Raw genomic sequence first — 22,543 nt, 5'->3', positions numbered from 1 at the left:
ATCTGGTGTTATCAAAGTAAGTTTGACAAAGTCTTCATAAGAAAGGAATAGACTTCTAATGAAAATGTTTCATGAACAGGCTCTACGTCTCAAAATCCTAGGTTTGTTCTTGGAGAGACATTCTTGAGATTCTGTGAGAAAAGTGAAAGTCTTTGAGTCAGGGTCCCAATACACACCACTTCTTTAAATTTGAATTTTTTTTCTATTATACTCCTGATCTTGAAATGGAATACCTGCCAGTGTTCCTCCCCCATGATTATTCAAAGCAATCACCTCACAATTGTAACTGTCATGAACTTTAACAATGATGTTGTGTCGGTTGATTGGCTGGACATGCCTCGTGGTTTGTGGGAGGAATGATGAAATGGGCAGATTTCTGTGGTATATCTGTCTCTTATGAAATCTCTGCTATGAGTTACTTATAATACAACTGTGCAACATATAAACTGCAGTTGTGCACTTTGAATCTGTTATAAGAATCTAATATGAGTACAATACTCCTTCTCTTCTTTAAATAGATAAGATAAGTTAAGATAAGATGCTAACTATGTTATTTTGAGCTCATTTTACACTCTCAAAGCTGCGTTTGTTCTCATTTTCTATGTGTGATAGATGCAGGAGTCTTACAGCATCATTGCTAACATCATACTCTAAAATAGTTCATTGGATCTCTGAAAGATGATGTGACAGCTTGGGGATTTACCTTGTTTCCCATAGCTCTTATGTGACTTGAACAAAGTAAACTGTCAGGGTTATGTTGTAACCTCTGTTCCCTGGGTGGGAAAGGAAGTCGAACTGCATCACATGGAGGTTTTCTATATGATTTAGTGTATACTCGACAGAATTCTAAACAAATCCATTAAGAAAAATAAAAATGATTGATTGGACTTGCTGAGCAAACAGCACTGCATGTACAATTGCAGCAAGTCGCACCAGTCCAGCCCTCCACAGCTCTGCTGTGGTTGTGCTGAGGGATTGGACTTTAAAAAAAATTGCCGGAACAACCAGAACTGCAGTCCTGTTACCTTGCTTTCTCTGTCAGTTCTTATCAAATTATACATCCATTCATTTTGAATGGGACAGAGCCAATATAGAGAAATGTGATTTACTGCAGTTGTTTTTCCCTCTGTATTTGAAAAAATTAGGTGTGACAGAAGCATTTTTACAGCCCCTCTTATAATGAATACATCATATATATGGTGCTGGATGGTAAACAGATGCTTACATAAACCCCCCCATCCCAAGTGACTGGCTTAAATTAAGCAGCATTGAGGGAGTACTATTTATTTCGCTTTCATACTCACAGAGCTACACACCCACACGCATATGTCCTTGTAATACACGATGACAGTAATGGAAAATATCATTGTCTGGGGAAATAGATAAACAGAAGAGATTACTTTGCATTACTGACAAGTTTAAAAAGTTGCCAATTGTGCTACCTTATACTCCCAGAACTAGTGATTTTGAACATTTATTGGAGACAATACGGACCATTTTATGGGGAAGCTCTTGCTGCCTCCTAGTTGCTCTGTCAATTGAAAACAAGTATTCAGAATCTTTTTTTAGATGTCCTTTAGAAAACTGCTTTGTCTCCCCCAGTTTTTGTTTTTAATCAAGGAAACACACTGCACATCCCCTTGAAAATAAACAGGCCTTTGGCTTGACTTGAAATGACTGAATCTTAGTTCAGGGCATAACTATGACTGGCCGACGGGGATGACTTCAAATGCAAAATATCTCAATGGAACATTTTGAAGAATTTCCACATACACTACGTGGCATATGCTTTACAATACCAGGTCCAGTGCGTTATTTATCTGCTCCATTTTTAATGAGGAGTCACCCTGGGAACCAGATGGTACATTACCTGTAATAAACCAGAGCTGACTTCAGTGGTTTTGTGAGGGAATGTCGAACCGGATTGTCAAGGCCTCATTATTTCCCAGCCTACATTGTCAGCAGGTCAAAAGGTGTCCGATGTGCACGGAGAGAGTTTGCTCGCTTCATACAAACAGATCCCTTTAAATAACTCTGGACAGGTTCTCATTGCCCCCAGTGAAGCATCGTATAGTTGTGTGGAGAGAACAAAAATTACTGTAAGCTCTGACCCTTTTGTTCGCGGAGCCAGCATTAAAGTTGCTGAGTGAGGACTTCACATTCAGCTGGCTTCTATTGTTATGCTCAGCAGAAATAATTTGAGTGCACGCACGCAAACACACACACGCACACACACACACACAAGCTTGCATGTGATTCAGTGACTGTAAACCAACATACAGACATCATCAAAGATTTCTGTTCTGGAAATCAAGTTGATAAGGGTTTCAACTTGCCTCAAGAGTTAATTAATTAATCTATGTTTCAGATGGAGGCTGCACGGTGGTGTGGTGGTTAGCACCGTCGCCTCACAGCGTGAGGGTTCCAGGCTCAACTCATTTCTCCCCGTGTATGCATGGGTTCTCTCCGGGTACTCCAAAAACATGCATGTTAGGTTAATTGGTGACTCTAAAATTGTCCCTAGGAGTAAGTGTGACCGTGTGTGTGTGTGGTTGTTTGTCTAGTTTGTCTCTGTGGGGCCCTGCGATGGACTGGCGACCTGTCCAGGGTGTACCCTGCCTCTCGTCTGATGACCGCTGGGAAAGGCTCCAGTCCCCCGTGACCCGACCAACGGATTAAGCGGGTATAGAAAATGGATGGATGGATGTTTCAGATGGAAAAACACTGCTAGTTGTGTGTTCTTTAGGTCAAGATGCAAAAATGATCACAGCCAATTCCTGAAAACTACATGTGGCAACTGTCATTTATCCCACTAAGGTTGCTTCTTAAGTAATTTTTTTTTTACTACCTACCTCACAGCTGAGTATTTGTTGATGTTTGATAGTGTTTCATGACCTCAATTCAATTTTGAAGAGAGACCTTGGTCCTGTGGCACCTGTCTGAGAGACTGTCTGCTCCCACTGCCTTCAGTCAGTGCTGATAATTTAGGTGAATAAATAAGTTTTGTTAAATCTCTTCTGGGCAGTAGATGCTGCTTTTAGCCCTGCCGAGCCACAGGGCACCTTGGAGGTAAACACAAGCAAATAAATAGGTGGGAAAGATTTGTCATCTTGACTTGCTGCTTTTATAAAATAAGACTTGTGGTGTGTGCGGACAAAAATAGTCATGAGTTTCAGCACAACAAACATAGAATAACCCGATGAGGGAAAAAATGAGCAAGTCGAGAGCTTTTTGTTTGTCACGTAGTCCAGTAAAGACAGCTTCCGGGTAATAGGATGTTGAGCTCACCTCACAGCTTATTTTCAGACTAATGTCATTGTTAAAGAGGCAGAGAATATATCTAAACAAGTTAAATAACCCCTCAGGAGATTAACCAAGAGGGAGAAGGAGGGTTGGAAAACAGTGGATCACCACAGTGTGCTCATTGAGAAGAATGAATGAATAAATTAAAAGTGATGGCTTACCTGTAGATCTTCAAGGCAATGAGACATTATTGATTTCTAAGAAGAAAACACATTCTTTATGTGTCCAGGGATCCATGCCGTCTTTGCCTTTCTCTTCACCATACAAGTCTCATTTTGATCTCTTTTCCACAGAGAAGGATCCAGGGGCTGACAGCGGAAACATATTGAAGCTATAGGTGTGCCAGTCTAGCTGTTGAAACGAAATGCATTTATCGCAATGGACAGCAAAGACATACATCAACCATCAGCACCTCAGTGATTCGGCAGTTTAGTTTTCTGAAACACCCCAAAAGCCATTAATCTGTAAGCATGGAGGCAGAGAGTTTCTGGAAAGATGGTAATCTGTGTTGATGTTTAAGGGATGGGAGTGATGCATTCTGTTATTGGTCTTGAATCCATTTTCACAAAGATTGAGGGAAAACAGGATGTCCAGTGGATTCTTTCTAAAAAAAACAAAAACTTATTTACAACATTATGGCTCATTGGCATTACTGACACAGCTTGCAATATACAGTTTCTTTCTGTTAATAACTGATGTGAAGAGTCTGAATATCTGTGAGTAGTTTTTTTTTAACACTACGTTATCAATTGCAGTGTTGGATCTGTACAAGCCCCTGAATGTGGCCTGCAAAAAGCTGGAGTTGTCATTTTAAGACATATGGCCTTCACACGCAGTCGTGCAAAGTCATCAGCTCACTTCGGTTTTGGTCTGACACTTTGGGTAAAAGATCCCAAGGTTAGGTGTGGAGTCGTGGAATAGAGATTATATCAAAGCCAGCAAATAGGTCAAGCAAGTCAGGAACAATGACAGAGATAGCAAATGAAGCCTGTGTTTGTGGAGATATGGAGTGCAGCCCCATGGTTATCATTTATGGTACAGGTAGTCAGAGGAAAGCAGTCAAGGAGATGAAGTGCTGTGTGGCATACTTTTTTCAGACTTTGCAAATGTTTGACTTCTATGTTCAAAGACACGAAATAGAGGTTCTAAGTATGTAAAGTACTAGTTGTTACACAGTCTTTTCAACAGTCCATACAAGTGGAGTTAATTTGTTTTTAGCTTAAGGTCAGACCAAAACAATATTGAAAGGAAACAGGGGCCATTTATTTTAAACTTAAGCCAGGGTCTTAGGCTATGATTAAACAGGGTACAAATGAAGGCCAAAACAATGACAAGCAGAAAGTCTGATCGTTTTACTTGGTCCTACATGGTGTTTCTATTTTGTTGTTTGAGAGAGTCTTTCCTTTTGTCAAGGTGGACAAGATGAAATGACAATTATCATGGTGTCCTTCAGCATCACCTCATATGCACCTGCAACAGCAAGACTAAATGCCAAAAAGAAGTACCACCATCAGACCTGAGTTTATGTTTGAACCTCACTTCATTTCCTTTTTTCCTTTTTCACTTGCTCTTTGATTTGGGTTTAACGTGGTTTGGTTTCTATCAAAACTAATTGATCAGGTTGAGGAAAGGACCGTGGTTTGTTTTAAAATACAACACTTTGCAATGATAATCTTGGACCTTGGATAATCATGTGGAAATGCACAGTTTCACTATGTTAACTGAGAATCCCTGTGTGCTGATTTGTTATGCCAATTTTCCTGACAGATGGCAGAATCTGACACAGCTGGATGGTCTGAAATGGCAATTTAGAAATTTATGTGCACTTTGGTGGCATCTTAACAGACCAGAGGGGCACTCAAGCCACGCAGTAATCCCCCGACGTGAGAAAGATAGTTTTAAAAAAACTCTTGGTCAGCTCAGCCCAGTTGTGCTAAGTGACTGTACTGGTGATATTTTTTAAAATCTGTGTTGAAATCCCTTTTCATGTGTTTTGCAAAGGTGAGGAAGTGTGTTCCCCTTGAATCTTCTTTCCATTTATATCCAGGAATCGCTTGGCAAAGAGAAGATTAAGTGCACACATTAATCCAGGAGTCAGAGCAATCTTGTAATCCACTCAGTATGCTAATTGCTTGTTCTTTCTCCAGCAAAGGGGTTTACAGGCCATTAAATGGCACTGAGCAGTTGACAAAGAATAGCCAGTATGCTCCCCACCCACTCTCCCCCTCACACTATTTCTTACTTGGACAGACTATTGCACACCCACACAACGCTCCTTTACAGAAATAAACATAATTTCTTTTTCAAATTTATGCCTCTGAGATTCCAGAACAGTTATTTATGTTGCAGTGTTTAGGCAGAACTAGCAAGAGATGTCTCATATCTAAGTGGAACGGACAATTAAAAATAATGATGAAAGTGGATCTATTGGATGTAGAATGAACTTTTTCACCCTCTTGACTATGACAGGCTCTCTTTGGACATTTTTTTCCCCGCATACCAATAGTTTCTTCGAACATTTGTCCATATCTGACAGTGGTACAAGTAAATAATGAAAGATAGTTGAGTGCTATTGTCTACATTGCAGTCCCACTTAATGTACAACTCTCCCTTCAGCCATTTTGCCTGTACACAAGGGAATCACAGCAAGGTAAAGTGCAATTTTTAGAGCACTACTGCCCGTGCAGTCTCCCAAGTGGCCTTCACAGCCCCAGTATGATGGATGTTGTTTCATATCTGGTCTCTCGCTACGCTGATAAAACAGCCTTGTCAAAACACATTCACTGGCAATGTAAGCAGATAAAGGTAGTTGCAGATAATTAGAAGATTTGTGCTTTGTGTCATTTATGATGCCAACTGCCAAGGAACGGGGCTGTGACAGATGACTCAGGCAAGAGAATTCGGCATGAAGCCTGACTGCAAATGTTGCTGGTAATGACCAGAGTGTGTTTTTCACATGCAGCTAATGAGCATGGCTATTAGGCATAAATGACATTTTAAAAACCTGGGGAGTAAAGAAATGAAGAAGTACCCCAGATAGAATGCCTTTCAGCAGCAAATATGGCAAGAGCATCTGCAGGATGCAGCACCCCCTTCACATGGATGACCTCCAGACCGAGTGTTGAGGCTGTCAGTCTTTTCACTGCTGGTAAGTATGAGGGTGACGGCTCATTACAGAGAAACTGTCAAAGCCATTCACATCAATATCGATTTGGAAAGTCAGGAATGTAGAGAATTCGACAGATGATCGTTTTTTGGGTAAATTATTTGAATTTTCTGATTTCAAGACTTCTGCACAGGGATTGAGGCAATGACAGAGCTTCCAAGCAGCGAAGCAGCTTCTTGGAACAATCAGGAGACATTCTTCACAGTAAAACTGGCAGGTTTTGTGTATAAAGCCATCTGGTGTGTCAGGTTAACACATTGCTTTTACATATCAAAACATTGCACAGTAAAAGCATGTGGCACTAAACTCTAAGAATCTGCAATCTTATCTTGCAATCACTATGCACCATAATTGATTAATCCCCATCTCTACAAATGAAGTCACTCTAAATTGTGTGCTGGAACTGTATGGATCTATAATGATTCCAGGGAGTTCCTGCCTGGGCCTCCACTCCTTTCTTGTCTGTAATAAGATCATTTGCGATTAGGGATGGATACTGTTTGGATTTTTTTTACCAGTGTTGATACCTGTTCTATGTTCTATGTTCTATGCCTCTGCGCTGATAAAGACAGCACCTGCAACTGGTGCAGAGATTCTCTGTCAACTTGTTTACATGTGTCGCAGGCACTAAGCCAATATATTGTTAGCTTTGCCAACAGGTGGTATTTGGTTGACTGTGAGCAGCGTGAAGGACCACTGCGACAAAGAATATAACGTTTATATTCCTTTACTCTAGATGGCAACGCTTACAATCTGTAGGGCAATTACAAACTGTTGAATGCTCGAGCACCAGTGCCGACAACGTTATGTGCACACCAGAGCCAGTGAGCAATTCCCCCACAACAGTGTACCCCCTGAAACAAAGAGCAGCCAAACTATAAAGTTCTGCTTACGAGGTAATGTTGCATTAGTAAGTCAGTGTTTTTGCTACACTATTTCAATAAGACAAATCTGACAAATCAGACAACTCCGCATCGGTTTCCTCTAGGAACGTAATGAACTGACGGTGATTAAATCCCCTTGCTCGTATGAAGTTAACAAGTTTTACAACTGGATCTACGACATGATTAAGCTGCAATACAGACTTACACAGAGATTCTTGATGAATGATGCAGTGAAGAAAAATAACATCCTGGTCAGGGTTTTCTTCTTTCACTTTATCTTGGATTCTTTTCAGCAGCCCGACATTTTTTCCAGTTAAATTTGGCGATCCATCCGTGGTGACACTGGCAAGTTTACTCCAAGGCAGCTTCATTCTCTCGATGACAGCAGACACCTGTTCATATAAGTCCTCACCTCGCGTTTTCCCCTTCAGCGATTCCATGCTCAAAAGCTCCTCCGTTATCTCAAAACTGTCATTTATCCCTCGGATAAAAATTAGGAGCTGAACAGTGTCTTTCATGTCGTTGCTTTCATCCAGTGCTAGTGAATATAAATGAAAGGACTCCGCCTTTTTGTTTAACTCGCTGACTATATCTTTGTCAATCAGTTCCACACGGCGAGTCACTGTCCTGCGTGATAAGCTGATTTTTTCAAACTCTCCTTTGCTTTCCGGACACAAGAGATCTGCTGTCTCTACCATGCATTCTTTCAAAAACTCGCCTTCGGAAAAAGGCTTGCTAGCCTTTGCTAACTTGAATGCCAGCAAAAAACTTGCTTTGGTACTTGACTCTTGAATCGCAGTTTGTCGGTGAAAGAAATTCTGCTGAGTCTGTAAATTAGCTGCCAACCTCTGAGCAGTAGCTGCCCGTTCTTGTGTTGACTGCTTGCTGGCGTAGTTAGCATGCTTTGTGGCAAAGTGACGGCTGATATTGTACTCTTTGAAAATGCAACAGTTTCTTGGCATATCAGACATACAGCCGTTGATCGGACTTTAGTGAAAAAATATTTTGTTGTCCACTCCTTTTTAAACACTCGACACTCAGCGTCCACTTTTCTTTTCTTTGGCCCGCTCATTTTTACCGAAGGGGGGAAATGGCAGCTGGAAAGTTACACTCCAACAAAAGTCAATTTGTCTAGACTAGTGCGCCATCTATCAGGGAAACGAGGGTATTGCAGGGAAAGGGAAATGAATGAGGTTTTTACACATCCATGGGTTTTTACTATAATTTGGACAAGTTCGGCGGGCCGGATTAAAGAGCCTTAGTTTGCCCATGTCTGGTCTAAGTTTAGCCCTGTGTTGTGCTGATTTTTCTTTAGTTGATAGTGGCATCTAAAATGTACAAATTATCATGTAAAATGTTTTAAAGTGTGTAATATCTTTAAATTTAAAACTAATAAACATTTTAGAAGTTTCATGGATAATCTTAGAGCTTTGAATAGCATTATATAGTGACATTCCTTGCAGTTGTGCCACCTGACTAACTGGTTACACCACCTGACTATTGCAACTAATCTCAAATTAAACAGGCTTCTGTTTGGATGCTAGCATTAGCTTCTACCCTTGTCATGAAGTTCAAACAGACCACTTTAGAAAATTTTTATTTTATCATAAAACTTTTTTTTTTTAAAGTTTTACATTGGTTGTACCACCTGACATGAAAAGTGTACCACCCTACATAAGAGTTGAAAATATATATTTTTTTTTTATCAGTATTTGACAGAGATCTACAAATCATTCAGGATCACTTGGGTTCCCCTGGCTGATGCAACATCCTGTTTACAGCTATTGTCTCTTCACTTCAAAATAAAAGTCCAATGTTTATGGCTGTGCCACCCTGACATCTCGGAAAAGTAAATTGCTGGACAAAAGTTTGGCAGTTATTTTAACAGCTTTAAAACTATTGATATTGAAAAAAAAAACATTATCCAAAAGACTACAAACATAAAATAATGCCAATGTTTTATTTTGACTTTATCATTATCTACATAACATTTTTAATACTTTTCTTAGTATACTCATTTGCTCGGACAGTTGCACCACCTGACATCTTAGGGGTTTGAGAGGCCAAAACATGAAAGAGTATCGTTATTTCAATTTACTGAAAAGTGTATGAAAATAAATAGTTTTTAAGGAATAAAGTGATAGAAATTTTTTTTTTTTTTTTAAATAATGGACTCGGACACAAAAATATGGATGTCAGTTTACTGTTATTCAGTAAAGAGGGGAGCTAATAGACCAGTCCAAAAAAATTATGCCATAACCATAAATGAAAACTATCACAGCCCTATATAACCGTTATGATAGTGTGCATCTAGTGTTGGATAGGACCTCTTTTGTGTGAATACATGTGATGTATCCAACCAAAGCGCTTGAATAAAGCTCCATTCAAAGCTTCAAAAACATCTCCTCGCATCCTGTGAAGAAAGTATGATTGTGAAGAATCATCCTTTTAATACTGATACTGTTTATTGTTATTGAAACTTATCTTTGTTGGTAGTAGTCTCTATAATTTTGAATCAAATTATAACGACATGCAAATATGTGAAAAGTTTTAACTGTTAGTAAACATAACAACCACACTGCAATTTCTAACTAATGATTTTTCTGTCATTTGCTCTGTACTTGTCATTAATTACATTAGATATATTAGATATTAGATTACATTAGATATTCCATATTCCATGAGAAATAATTGGCAGCTTTCAACTCTTATGAAGGCTGACACTTTCCATGTCAGGTGGTACAACCAAGTAAACACTGCAAGCTTGTTCTTTCTACAGTTAAAATTTTACTCATAAGCAATTAAAGTTATCAGTTACTAGTTATCTGCGGTTTTCAAGACAGTTGTCACATGGCATTTAAACATGGGCTATTATTAACAGGTGACTACGGTGCATACCTTAACTAGCTCAACTCCACTGTAGTAGAAGATTGCAAATCCTTTGAATTAAACTTGGCAACGGTCTGACTTATGCTAAGACTATGACTGCTAACTCACGTACATAGCCTGTAGTTTCAAAGCAATTTTCAAACACCCAGTAACACTGTTGCCTGAGTTGATAACTCCAGGCTTTTGAAAAATGTTAGCAAACATTACCATAACATGATGAGGTTGGGACAATCTAATTTTCACACTGGTGAAAGAGTCAGGATGAGGTTGCAGTGTAAATATGTCTTTTGAAGCATTTGCTAAAGTAGTCTCCAGAACTGTACAATATTGCATTTAGAAGCATTTCACCAGGTTAGTCTCTGCAATGCAAAAACTTTTTCAGTATTTAGCTCCATTTGAATTACACTTGGTAAAGTTGGCCCACAGAACCTTGCTATGATTTGAAAGCAAAGAATGTAAATAGACTCATAATAGACGTAATTGTCTAATGTAAACAGGATTGTCATCATTAGTGGACGGTCGCAATGAATTAACATTACATAAAGTTCTAAAAGCCACATTTTTTTTAGCTTATTAAATTCTGATGACAAATAGTCAGAAGAAGAGGTCAACCAAATCAGAGGCTATAACGTAGTAAGGGCAAATCAGGATGTTGTAGGGTTTGTGGTCAGGTTTGAAGAATAAGGTGATAGCCAGTAACAAAGAAAACTCTACCACTGGCATTTTCCATACAAAAATAAGTGCAAATTACAATATTTTTCTTCTTTTATTGTGTTAGAGCAGTGGGAAAGTGTTTTCAGTAACTTCAGTATGGGTGCACTGAGGCAGTCACCCCTAAATTCCATAGATAAAATCCATTGCTGCTTCATATTTTAGCATGTTTTCAGTTGTCAGCACAAAGAATAGATTACAAACATTAGGTATGAAATACAATGCAAGCAAATGTTAGTGAGATGTGTGTGTATATCTATGTGTGTAAGCCAGGCTAAATTAACAGTACACTGCATTGTCTCTTCATGTTGACAGCTACATAATTATTTTCCCAGGTGTTGGTATGGTGATTAAATAGTAATTGAAAAAAAACACTACAAATCTAACTTGATTTTAAGTGAACAGTGAGATGTGGAGGCGTTTCAGTTTGCTTTGTTTGCACACAGAACCCTGGTTAAAATGTGTTTTCCAGGAGAGGATGACCTTCTAGTATTCTCTGAAGGAACTGTCAGGTGATACCTCTCTGTTGCTCAGAATATGTGGGGGAATGAAGCTATGATGAAGTGCAGATGAGATGTTAAGATAAGGCTGTTTATGGGCGGTTGTATCCCAAGTTGAGTATTTTCCTGGAAGTAATGGAGGTTACATTGTGCTTACCAATACAAAGTTGACAGTAAGCCCACCCCACAAACAGGAAATATGAAACCAAAGCTTCCTGTCGCTTTTAGCTTTTCAGGTAAATGCTCTCACTTACAAAGTAAAAACAATGTGTTAACTTCTTTTAAAAGATCTGGAAATATAAGAAAATCAGTGAACAAGAACTTATTCTCTCTGATGGTAGCTTGGTTAAACAATCTGGGCAAACATTAAAGTGAAAGGGATATTTTGGATTTTCAAAGGGCTTTGTGAAGGACCTAGTTGTAGTCCGTGTCCTTTCTAGGAGCTATGAGCTCCTCAAATGGGGGCCACAGATGATAAGATAAGATATACTTTACTGATCCCTGACAGGGAAAGTTATGTGTTACAGTGGAAAGTAAAGAGCACAGTGCCATAGAAAAATAAGAGAAGAATAAAAAATGGTTGCAATTTGAAAAAAAAAACATATTGCATAGAAAAAAAGAAGAAGAAAAAAATACAAGACAAATTGCACCAGCTGGTTCACTATTTTTTCAACTCAACTAAGGGAAATCAGTGTAGCCACATGTCACGGTTGATGCCTAATGTATCCTTGCTGATAGTTGAGTAAGGAGTTGCGTCAGGCTTAGCTCACAGCTGGATATTACTTTTGCAAAGATTTAAAAGATTATTAGTGGTTGTGGTTTTCCAGGCTTTTCATTATTTTGTCGTTCTTGTTTTTGCCATTTTGGTATTAGACTGGCAGAATTTAGAGTCGTTAGCACATGTTGGACAGCCAGTGACGCGTATCAACACAGACATTTCTCAGTTTTAAAGATTAAAAAAAGGACAAGACAATCTACTGTCTTATGTGATATAGTATAAAATTTCCTGTACATAGTGTTCTATAATTAGCCAATTTTACACCATAAAACCTCAAATTCTGAGTCCTGCTGTGAAAACTTTGAGGTTTGTGTTGTTTAAAGATTGTGAAAATTTGCTTGTCTGTGACTCCGCTCTGAGTAACTGTTAGCTTGAGTTCACCGGTCAGGATTCCTCCCTGATTCACCCAACCCTTTTTCAAACAAAAAATCCCCCAAAAATATCCCTATGTACCAAGAACTGATATATCTGATTCAAAATTGATTCACCGCCAATATATTTTTTTTTTCGATGTACCTCCGTTTTAAAGTAGAACGTGTGTTTGATTGTTGCAAACTTCCAATCATGGGGAGAAATTATTCAGTTAGCTACATATTGGGAGGCATTTAGAGATTTTGAGTTAAAACTGCATTTAGTAAGTAATTGTATTGACTCTGGCTCCATGAGGCATCAGGAGGTAATTGGTTGAAGGATGAACTTAAGTGTTCAGAGGCTATGTAATGTGATGTAAACCCCAAGTCATTTTGACTTAACAATGTGGTTTGTGTTCATGTTCCCACAGAGAAAAGACTGACTGGGGGGTGGGGGGTGGTGGTTGTTTGCTGTTAGCTTTAAATGCACTAATGCAGATCCAACATGAACCACTAAAAAAACAATGTTATGGGAAAAAGAGAAATTCTAACTTAAATCTGCTCCATTGAAACTCTCATTGTAAACAAGGCCACAACAACCAACTGAGTCAAGAGAACCTTGCTAAATGAGGTCATCTTCACACATCTTTTGATCCTCCTTTCTTCATCTCAGTGGCAAGTGGCATATAAGAGGATCTATCTTTGTGAACAGTTTTGAGCCCCCAAAATTACAAACAAACTAAAGGCGAGGGATCGATAGAGTGTGTCTCACAGAATGATGAACTGGCACTACAGAGGGGAAAAATCAATGTCACGTTCCCTCTCCTTTTCTCTCTGTCTTTGTCTGCAGGTCTAAACTCTCTTCACAGTCCTTACACTGCAGTGTTTAAGTGCGTGCATTGCTCAGAGCTGGGTTTCTTTCTGGGATTTAATGGTCCTTTGTTTCTTATTCCTTTTTAGCCTTGAAGACCTCTGCCACCTTGATGTGTGAGCACACCTACCAATAATGGCCCACAGGATACACAGTGGACGTAAGTGCTTCTTGTCTGATTTACCATTCTTGTACCCACCCCCCCATTGCCTATTGATCACTGTAGCATAACATTCGTTGAATCACAACAGGGCACCTGAATGAAGCTGCCAAAATGAAAACATCTCTTTATTAAAAGATGCCTTGGACAATTTAATGCATGGTGTTGGCTTTTGTTTTTAGTGATGTGTAGAAGTCTTGAAGGCAAAGAAAACTTTCACAACCTCGAGGAAATAAAAGGAAGTTAATTATTTATCCTAAATATAAAATTAATAAAATTCCCCAAGGGGAAAATTGGATTCCAAGAGCTCTGTCTGAGGCTAGAAATGAACTGTTATACTTTGGCAATTCTGGAGGATCACATTTACAACAATGGGAAGCTTTCTTATGTAAATATTGGCTGGGTTCTCAAGCTATTTTTGCAAAAAGCAACTGTGACATTTTGTCCAAAGAGGTAAAAAATGTTTTCATAGGCTTTTGAATAGGTTAAGTATTAGTCTAGCGATGGATTTCTTCCATGAGAGCTGAAGTTATTTGAAAACCGGAGCATGATTATCTCAGAAGCCTGGGACTGTGGCAGGTTGTGGCTTTATATAGATAATGAGTATTTGCCTTCACTGAATAAAGACCAACACCAAAATACGGCACTTCAAATGAAGGATTATGTTGCCTAATTTACTTGCAGTATTACTGGCACATAAACAAGTATTGTTTTGCCACATAACCAAATTTAAACTGCCTTGAACAACATGAATAATAATCTTTTTCTTTGCTTTTTTTTTTTGCAATGCATCGACATAAAGTATTACACGTTTTTCTTTGACACAATTATTTAATCTTAACGATTCACAGCTCTTCTCTAATGTTGCCAGCATCAAGAGGCCCACAAGTTACAGCCGTGATTGAAAAAACAGAAAAACATACCAGAAAGATACAGATGTGGAAAGATGTCAGACTAGTCAAGCATATAGACACAGTCTGTGGTATATCCATGAAATTTGGTAAATGACCTGTGAGCTGTAAGCTAAGCAACGGCTTAGCCATCTTAGAACTGTGACATGAATGCTAATGGAAGATAGCATCAGGCTGTGACTACTTGTCACTTCTTGTCGATGCACCCCCAACCCTCCTCACCAGTTTGAAGCTTGCAAAAGATTCACAGTTAATTCTCAGTAAAGCCTCAGAGCGCTAAAAAAAAGACACTGATTATGGCACTATGTAATTATGGATCTGTTCTTATGACATCGTCTTTCACCACTTGCTGTGTGTCAATCCAAATGTCAAGCAGATCTAGCCTCTTTCAGACAATAATGTTACTTATCTTAGGTCGAAAAAGGGCTTATGAAGTGAGCATTCAGAATTTTGTGGGAATATGTGCATCAGACTTACTTCAAATGTTTAAAACAAGTAGGCCAGGTTGTGTCGTGTCATCAGAAGGGAGCTATGATGCACATTAAACAGTGTGTTAAACAGTAGTGGTTGCTAACTGGAGAGACATTGAGGAATATGCCCAGAGAAGAAGAAAAAAGTTTTCAGAAATCTGATTGATGCGATGTCAAGCAGGAAATAATGTTTTGCTATTGTTATTTGGCTAGTATTAACCATAATACTCTAGAGAACCATAACATATTTGTTCTCTAGAGGCAAAAAAACTCCAAACAAATAGTTTATGTGATATTTTTTTTTGAAGAAGGTAAGAGCCATCTAAAAGAAAATTTCTGATTTTGCATTTTCTATCAAAACGTTCTTCTGTGCATCAAAATAAGTTGATGGAAACACGACTATCGTTTTCTGAAATTGAAATATCTAAATAGACTGGAATTTTGCAATAGAATCATTTTTGGGTAAGGCTGTTCACATATTAAAGAAGTATCTACAGTGGCTTTCTTTCCTCTACGGAATGTTGCCAAAATCAGGAACTTCTTATTCTCAAATTGACGCTGAAAAACTAGTTTGAGTATCCATCACATCCAGACTAGACTACTGTCATGCTATAGTAGCTGGTTGTCCAGTGAATATACAGAGAATAATTTAGTTGATCCAAAAAGTTGCACCCAGAATACTGACTGGTGTCACCATGAGAGATCCCAGTTCTCCTGTCTTGCTACATTGACTCCATGTAAAATTAACGTGTTTATATTACATATATAGCCCTTGATGGCCTAGCTCCATCCTTTCTGAAATATCTTATCATTCCACCTATATCACCCCACAAGAACTCTGTGTTCTCAGAATATTTGCCTGAATGTTATTCCCCAGAATTTTTAGGACTACAATAGGAGGCAAAGCCTTTAGTTTTAGGCTCATCTCCTCAGGAAACAGGATTTAGCATCAGGGCCTTTAAAACTAAGCTAAAAACCAATTATTTTCAAATAACTTTTACTTGATCTACTGATTTTTCTGGTTGACTTTTGTTTTTATTCATTTTCATATATTAGACTGCATTTTGCATATTATCTCTTTGTGTTTTAATGTCACTTCATTATGTTCTGTTACATTTCTCTGCTTGTGTTCATGTTCACTGATCCAGTGAAGAATGACACTCACATACTTAGTTTTGAATCAACATGTAAATGGCTTGTTGTGAAATTTGTAATGGATATTCACACAACTTTCTACGATACTTAAAACCCAACCTTGCTCTGTGTTAATGGGGTATGTGCTAATTATCACATGTAAGCAAGTGTACAGCATAATAATCTGGTTAATATGATCACACTAACACCTGCTGTCAGTATGGTAGCAGTGCCATTGAACGTTTGTGTCCTGAAATTAGCTTTTAACTCCGATCACTACTATTGCTTGCATGACTGTAGACTCTTTAATCTACTAAAATGTCCACAAAGACACAATTTCCATAGCACACTCTTTATATCACATTTTTCATGTATGTACATGCCTAGGGTAAATGTAATTTGTATTATTAGTATGTTGTGTGTTTGAAAGCAGGTCTGCATGCACATCTGTTGGCATGTTCTGATTGTTACCTGCTTGTGTGATGTTGGTGAGCTTTCAGACAGCCCCTGTTGGTGCTGGAAGGCAGTGCTGTCAGGTTTGGAGAACTCTTCCTGTCAGCCCTGCCTCATGAAATTCAGGACTGAAAGATGAAGCCTGAGACAGCTATCCATGGGGTGTATGGGGATAGGAGCAGAAAGAGAGTTATCCATAAAGCTGTCTATCTACTGGATCTATCTACAGAATGTATTTGTCTTAGTTTCTTTGTCTTTGTTTTTCTCCAGAGATGCAGCTCGGCTGCGACATGTCAGTAGTGAAATATTCACAGTATGTGCTGGGAGTTTGATGAGCCGCTCTGACACTTCCAAACCCTCTCCACCCTCATTTTCATTTCCTCTCCGGCGTCGGCACTTTACCTCACAGCTCCCCTGGTCTGCCATTCAGCAATATACTGTATGCTCAGTACAGCCATGATGAAAAGAAACTCACTGCACACTGCCTTTACATTTCATACCTGAGAAAATGGGATGTTAAAAATAGAAAACTGCAGATCCAAAGGAACATATTGGCTGAAAAGATTTCATTTGAGCTTTTATCACCGTGTGATACTTCTGTGTAGATTTTCATGATAAAAGTGCCACTTTAGATTATTCTCTTTAAGATTCTTCCAGCCTTTTCATAATGAAAATACTTTCAATCTAAATTTGAGATCGTTGGGGAATTCAGTGTCAGTCGCACTTTTCACATTCTTCTTTGTGTGTCTCTCGATTCTCTCACCAAAGTCAACAAGACTTAATTTACCAGCTGGCATTTTAATTGTAATGTAATAATATAATGATAAACTAGATAGAAATTATATCAACAACACAGTGTTGTTCAATTGTACCTGCAGCGGGAGCATCTTCACATAGTATTTTATCATTTGAATCTGGACAGCTGTTCATGAAAATAAAACAACATGGTCAAAAAGCACACAAGGATGATAAGATGATAGAATAAAGAACAAGTTTGCCAAACACAGTTTCTTCGATCAAGAATCCTTTAAGACGTTTGAGAGACAAATGCAACAATATTAACCCATTATGTCTCTTGCTATTTTCACACATAACACACAAATTATCTGTAGAAATATGGAGAATGTGCAGACTTACTTTGCAGTTGCTGTTCACACGTGAACGTCAGTGCAGCAGACTGTCTGCTGGAGATGTGTCCTCACAGCTGGAAATGCGAAGGAAGGTCGTTTGGGTGTAGTGCAGCAGGACATGATGCAAAAAGCATGCTGTGGAAATGACTGTTTTGTTTACAGCACATCTTGTTTTTGTGTTGATATGAATACCATATATATTATATATATTGACACTATTGTTTAGCAAGTGAAAAGCAACATTCAGGTCAGCAGAAAAGAGTATTAAGAAGCAACTGCTACCAGTGCATCCTTGATAGCAGAAAATGCTCTGAGAAAAGTGTTACATTGTCTCATGTCAGTTTCACATTGGAGTTTCGCTGTGGTGGGCAGTTGTATGTTACTGCTCTCAAGTTATAGCTGAACACTTCCATGTCTTCACTTTTAGTCATATTATCCATGGATTACACATCCCTGTGTTTCAAAACAACTGAACAGAGGCTGGTGGTGTCGATACACACATATGGCAGTTCAGCGACGTTCACGCCATATCTTAGTGTGAAGCTGGCATCACTCTGTAATCTTCATGAGATATTACTTGGTAACGTTCTGGAAAATCTCTGCAAAAGTCCAGAGCGATTGTTGCGGACATTGCTTTGTCACACACCTCCACACTGGAACATCAGATTTTTAGGGCCACAGTGATACACAATTTCAGGCCTTTGGCTGAGTTTTTTAACCAAGTATGTTTGAATAAGGTGTGGTTGAATGCAGAAAGGCATTGTGTTGATGGCTAAAGATGCAGAACACATTGACCAAAACTATCTCTGAATCATTGGCACTTATCTGAATGTTGCTTTTCAGAATTTAGCTGATTTGAAATGACTGGCACTTGTAACAGGATATTGTAACCTTGTCTGTATTAGACGCTTGTGTTTACTGGTGGGTTGTGTGACATTTGTACAGGTTTTAATGATTTAAATTTGTGACATCCACTTGAGATTTCTGGTCTGCAGTAACTTTCAGTTACCAGACAGTATTTTCATCAATATTCTTTTGAGCACTGTTGTATTTATTGACATTACATTTGAATGAAAGAGTTTCACCTCAACACCCTCCTAATGTAGTCCATTTTTGAAAATATAGAATTAAGGTGTGTAAACAGTTATTCGTTACACATGTGTCAAAAACTGCAAAGCAACTAACTTGAAATGAGGTCTGTTTAAATCCCTACCGGTGAGATGGCATTGATCAGCCGCTTTTTTCATTGCATAATTCTCAGTGTCTTCCTGCAAAATAATGATGAGCCTAAGGTAAGGTAACAGAAGGTAAGGTAAAGGGAAAAAGTTGCAAATCCTCTTTTCTTGTTAAGTTTCTGTAGCCACCTTTGTAAGTCATCATCGCAGAGCTGAGGCCTTTATTCCCAAACTCTGCAGAAAATATCAATATGGATTTAGGAGTTTCCCTGAAGCAAGGTCCTTAGCTAATTAAATCTGTAATCACTTTTGTACCATAAAAACACAAGCAGAGGGGGATGAGGGGCAGTTTAAATGAAGGCCAGTGGAATTTTATTTAACGAAGTGAGCTAATTGGGTCAGAGCTTCTCATCCTCATAAGCACAGAGGTTTTCTGCCATCTAGTCAGACTGCTTACAGCTCTTTGCCCTCAAACTGAGACCGAGTCCCTCTGTGATTGTGAGAGGGAAGAAAGACGCTGAGTTGAAGATGGAGCACCATGACTGTTTTCAAGGCTGCAGCAAACACATATTTTATGCTGTCTTCATTGTTTGAAGTCTGGTCTACTGTAAGGAACACAATGAGATTCAGAGGTGCTCTGTTCCAAAACTAAATTCCAATAGAGAGAGGTGTTACAAAGGCATACTGCACGGGTCCATGAACATTTTCATGGTTCATCTGAATAGAAGGGATTGTTAGGTGTTGTGTTCTGCGCTAGTGCCAAGTTTGAATGTGTTCCAGTCATTCGTCAGAATATCAACTCACAGCTTCTCACTGTCTCAAGCTATTATGTAGAGTATGTTTACGTGACACTAGGGAAAAAAACAATATATGTTAGTCAGACCAAAAGTGGACTTTTAAAGTGCATGTTAATATGTTAGTCTTATCGAAATAAAAAAATATCTAATCTTTTGAAGCCACTAACACACCCAGATAATTCTTTTCAGATTCAAATCACTCCTGCATGTATATGCTTAGACTCAGATAGACCTAGGTGCTCTGTACATGGTCCAAAGTTCCATCTTATTACATCATTTAGTTAAAGCAGAAGTTAACCACTGTATTTGCAGTAAAGCTTTTATCATTCACATCATTTTCTGTTTCTGTCAGACAGCTGAACGCAATTGAAAATCAGCCCATTAAGACTAAGTGTCAGCTCATTCACAGACTGTTGATCTGCTCTAATACAATTCTGGTTTTGTAATTACAGTTTCATCTGACAAAATCTCCATTCAAGTAGACAACTACCAGTGCAGTGAATTCAGATATATTTACATGTACTAGAAACTTAGAAGTGTTAGAATGTCTTGTTAGAATGCCTCGAACATTTTCTCAAACAGCATCACAGCAGCAGACATACTTCAGTCAAAAACTTGATAGACCGCTGGCCGTGGCTTTGTTTTACATAGTCTATAGTTATTACACATACACAATTAGTGAAACATCTCATACAGTGGGGTTTTACTTTGTCCTGAATTTGTAAAACCACCATTTTTTAAATATCTCACCCAACGAGCCATTCAGATTTTCATTGTAAATGTATATCACTCCACTGGGTTCACTCCACCCCTTCTACTAAGCTTCAAACTCTGTGCCCCGCCCACTTGCATCCAAACTACAAGAGTGATGAATTTGGCTTTGCATGGAGATATTCTGTTGTCAGCTGTACAAAGGAGCATGCATCTTACATATACTCCAAGCCTCAGGGGATGTAAGGGCCCAGTGGATAAACTATATTTGAGGTCAATGTTCTTGCAAGAGTTAGCAAAAGACTGAATGTGCACCAACCATTTTTCATTGGACTGTTTTAAGAACATGGTCCAAATTAACGATGCTCTTGTGAAGACACTGAGCCACAAAGAGAGATCAGTTCAGACTCTCAGTGCCTGAGGTTGAGATGTGGGGAATTATTAGGAATTAGGAATCATTTATAGGGGAAGCATTTGAGAAATCATTTGTTAATTAATCAATTTATTTATTTAGAACTAGCTAACGCTAAGAATTTAGGTAATAATGATGGCATAATCCAACTTCTTATTATTGCTTTTACTTTTTGAAAGATTAACATTATTGTGACGTCATTACTTTGTTAATTGAAGGCTGTCTAGTTGAATAATCAGGCTATCTAATTAGGACAACCTGCAGTTGTGTGGATACGTAACAGTGATATTTACGGCAGGAATATACTAACTTTTAATCATCTCCTGGCCAGAGAGTGATTCTGATGGTTTAAGAAAAAACTGATAACTTTGAAAAAATTAAATAAACAGAATTAAGCATTTAACTCAATAAGGTTCTAGAATTGCTCTCAATTTACTTTGGGTATGCCTTGGAAAGGTTGTTAAGAACAATCTGATAAGAAGGTTTTTTTTAACAGCACTTAATTGAATTAAAATAAAATAGACACGCATGGTTCCATTCAGAGTAAATGGTGGCGGAGTAGATAAACACTTCATTAAAAAGTCACAGAAGAAACAGCTGAACAAAAAAGAGTTGCTTTTGACAGGGGGGGCTCTCGTTTTCCTCATTCCCTTAATTTGAATCTAAATAAGTCGCTGTGAATCTGCTGCCTCACTGTGAGTTGCAGTTCCGAGGTGATGACTTCTTTCTCTGTGTTGCTCACATTTGTGTCTGTCCCCGGGGCTCTTTGTCTAAAGAGCCTGGACTGAAGAGGCAGGCGGGCCAAGCACAGTATGTCAGGGTTAGCCTTGCCCTGGAGAAATCTTCATAGTGACCTGATTTTCTTTCGCTTGCTCCTCATATTCCCCAGATCCTATACTCATATTCACCTGATCCTCTGTCAGAGCCACTTAGTAGAGAAAAACTACTTTTAACACTGAAACTAGAACAAGGCTTAAAAGTTCAGTAATCACAGATGCACAGCAGTTACAGTCCTAGTGCCACGTTTTTTATTGTTCTCGCAGATTTAGTTTCATTGTTAAATCTGGCAAATAATGACAACCATTAATAGAAATTATGCACTGCTTTCCCACTGACGTTAAAGATGGGAAGTTTAATAATAACAGTTGCAGTCAAATACTAAGATGCTATGCATAAAGGAGAATCTCTCAACCCAGCTTGTCTATTTCTTCTCACAGAGATCTGAATTAATATTAGTGATTGGTCCCCCAGTCACGTTCAGCTCTGTCTTTTCATTCCAGCATCTGGATTTAATTGGTGCTGCGCTGTAAAGCTACAGCTGCTCTGCCTGTTAGGACAATAAATTACCCCAATTAGCAGTTGAACAAAAGAGGCTGTCTGACACCACAGGCCACTGCCATGCCTAGAGAATGGAATGCAATGGAACAAAGCTTCTATCTGACTCGCGGCTGCACCAGAACACTTGCCCCATCATCTTCCTGATCAAAACACCAATCTAGCCTTGTGGGTACATAGAGCAGGGGGAGATTGTTTTGCATGGCTTGCATCACTATATAGCCTCAGTGGCTTCTCTATAAATTACATAGAAAAAGTGTCAGTGTTAGAAATCAATGCAAGGTACGTGCTGTAATTGCTGGGTGGATGATTAATTGGTGTTTGCATCATGAGTTGTGGATACATCCAGGTTTTTTGGCAGCCGCCTGCCATATCGATGGCACTGGTAATGAAGGCAATAATG

General features: G+C 38.7%; 1 protein-coding gene across 1 annotated transcript in view; it reads left to right on the top strand.

Annotated features, from left to right (window-relative positions):
• The first annotated feature begins 13,559 nt into the window (after window positions 1-13,559).
• Window positions 13,560-22,543, top strand: part of mgat4c (mgat4 family member C) — a 66,059-nt gene continuing 57,075 nt past the window's right edge. Inside the window, exon 1 of the mRNA XM_072385270.1 lies at window positions 13,560-13,612. The gene's annotated coding sequence lies outside the window, so the exon portion shown is untranslated. The remainder of the gene's footprint in view (window positions 13,613-22,543) is intronic.

Source organism: Leuresthes tenuis, unplaced genomic scaffold (genome assembly GCF_036924035.1).
Source record: "Leuresthes tenuis unplaced genomic scaffold, fLeuTen1.0.hap1 SCAF_5, whole genome shotgun sequence".
In the NCBI taxonomy this organism is placed as follows: domain Eukaryota; kingdom Metazoa; phylum Chordata; class Actinopteri; order Atheriniformes; family Atherinopsidae; genus Leuresthes; species Leuresthes tenuis.
Note: the sequence above shows the minus strand (reverse complement) of the source record. Positions and strands in the feature narration are given on the sequence as shown.